At 40.4% G+C, this 2,669-nt stretch overlaps 1 pseudogene; it reads left to right on the top strand.

The window, feature by feature from the left end:
- Positions 1-403: 403 nt before the first annotated feature.
- LOC133367317 (vomeronasal type-2 receptor 26-like) lies at positions 404-1,320 on the top strand (annotated as a pseudogene).
- Positions 1,321-2,669: the final 1,349 nt, after the last annotated feature.

The following is a 2,669-nucleotide window of genomic DNA, read 5'->3' as shown; positions in this document are numbered from 1 at the left end:
ATGTAAAAGTAACATGGATTTTTTTATTATGCTTAGAGCTGAGAAGGCACCTTCAGTTCAGAGCTTGGAAAAGTTACTTTTTTGAACTACAACTCCCATCAGCCCCAGCCAGTATGGCCACTGGATTGGGCTGATGGGAGCTGTAGTTCAAAAAAGTAACTTTTCCAAGCTCTGCGGTTCAGTTATGGGGAATGACCATTTGTTTACATTCAGACAAAGAACTGTGTTGCTCCTGCAGTATCCCTCAGCATGCCAAGTTGCAAATAAAATTACTTCAGAAGGGTTCATTTATCCTTTTCAGATACTGACTTTGCAGCTCCAACTGAGGGCATGTTCAAGCTTTTTTACATTAAAGCACTCTGTTGTTTTTATGTATAGAAAACCATGTTTTAATTTTTCAGACATGGATGACTGTTTTCAATGCCCTGAAGTTCAGTATCCAAGTCATGACAATGGTATGTGTATTCTAAAAAATATAAGCTTCCTGTCTTATGAAGAACCTTTTGGAATTACTTTGGCCATATTTGCTTTATCCTTTTCTTTCATCACAGCATTAGTGTTTGGGATCTTCATTAAGCACAAGGACACTCCCATTGTCAAAGCCAACAACTGGACACTCACCTACAGTCTTCTCATTGCCCTCCTGCTCTGCTTCCTTTGCACTTTGCTATTGCTATTCATTGGTCAACCTGACAAAGTGACATGCCTGCTTCGACAAACTGCTTTTGGCATCATCTTCTCCATGGCAGTTTCTTGCATGCTGGCCAAAACCACCACTGTGATTCTTGCTTTTATGGCCACCAGGCCAGGGTCTAGCATGAGAAAATGGATAGGGAAAACTCTGGCAATTGTCATTGTTCTTTTCTGCTCCCTTATCCAAGCCGCTATTTGTATGGTGTGGCTTGCAACCTCTTCCCCATTTCCAGATGTTGACATGCCTCATTGGCTGAAGAAATTGTACTAGAATGTAATGAAGGGGCTACTATCATGTTCTACTTTGTCTTGGGTTTTATGGGTTTCCTGGCAATTGTGAGCTTCATGGTAGCTTTCCTAGCCAGGAAGTTACCTGACAGTTTTAATGAAGCTAAGTTCATCACCTTCAGCATGTTGGTCTTTTGCAGTGTGTGGCTGTCCTTTGTTCCAACCTACCTGAGCACCAAAGGGAAATATATAGTAGCTGTGGAGATCTTCTCCATCTTGGCATCCAGTGCTGATTTACTGGGCTGCATCTTTTTCCCAAAATGCTATGTCATTTTGTTAAGGCCAGACTTGAACATCAGAGGGCAGCTTATAAGAAGAAATATTAAACAGCAAACTTAGTAATAACTAAGTCTCTATCTCTAGCTCTGTTTAATATAGGCATAACCCCCATTGTTTGTGAAGGGACTTGCTACTCATCACCTAATTGTGTCTAGCTTTAACTGTTGCGTGTGTGCGTGTGTAGATCATACAAGGATGGAATCCAAGAGCCGCATAGAACAGGAATAAGCCAGGCCAGGCAAGTTTCTTGTAAGAGTCTTTACTAGGCAAAGTCATTAGACACAGTTCTCTCCACAGACAGTTTCCCCCACACTCTGAGTTTTTCCAAGCTTCCCACCTTATCAGGCTTCCCAGCCAGCTACTGACCTTGGCAAACCTGGCGCTCTGTTCTCACAGCTTAACCCTTCTGCTTCAGGTTTCACTCTCTCTGCTAAAAAAACCCTGTCTGTGAGTCTCACAGCATGCTTCACTGACCAACAGCCCCCACCTGAGACTCACAGATTACAAAACTTCATTGTTCATTATTACATTTCTACAATATTAACTTTTCATTACAATACATATCAGTACATGGTTTGTTTTCTTACAGTTTCTATGTACATTGTCAGTTCAGTTCTTGTTTCTTTATTTCTTTATTCACACAAGTTTCACAGATTCATTTTTGTTCACTTTTATTTGATAATACATTTATATTTCATTCCTCAACACAAAACTTCCACATGAGATCCATTGTTTCTTTATCTATTGGTCCTTCTTTTCCCCATTCTACTGGATATTTATCTGTCTCATCATTCTGTTGTGTAACATTAAATGTGAATCTCTGAGGTGGTTGACCTTTCATTTTTCTTTCTGATCTCCTAACATTATCTATTTCCATTTCTTCCTCACTTTCTATTTTACTTGGACCTGCACCTGTTCCTGCACTTGTACTTGGCATTTCTGTATCTTGCATTGCCATGTCTTCACCTCTCAGCCTTTTTACAGTACGTTTGCCACCATGTATTAGATCAGTCAATGCAGTTCTTAATGGAATTTGCTGCCCAAAAGGAACATCTGCTGCTTCCTGCTTGTTTGCACTATCTAGTATAACTGTTTGACTGTCTCTCCAAGGTTTATCTATCACCTTTATGCTTCTGCTTAACACTACTTGTTGCTTCTCAGGCAACCAAACTCTATAGTATGAATTCTGAAATCCCAAAATGCGTCCTGCCTGAGCTCTTGAGCCTAATTTACCATGCCTTTTCTGTTTTGCAATATGTACCCAGCATTTTGCCCCAAAACGTTCTATGTGTTTCACCCTGGGTTTTCTTCCAGTCAGTTTCTCATAGGGAGACATGCCTATTGTTCTGTGCATGAGACGGTTCTGAATATAAACAGTGTACAGAATACATTAACCCCAATAAGTGTTA

This window comes from Rhineura floridana, chromosome 11, assembly GCF_030035675.1.
Source record: "Rhineura floridana isolate rRhiFlo1 chromosome 11, rRhiFlo1.hap2, whole genome shotgun sequence".
Taxonomy (NCBI): Eukaryota; Metazoa; Chordata; class Lepidosauria; order Squamata; family Rhineuridae; genus Rhineura; species Rhineura floridana.
This window is presented reverse-complemented; position numbering and strand designations above follow the sequence as displayed.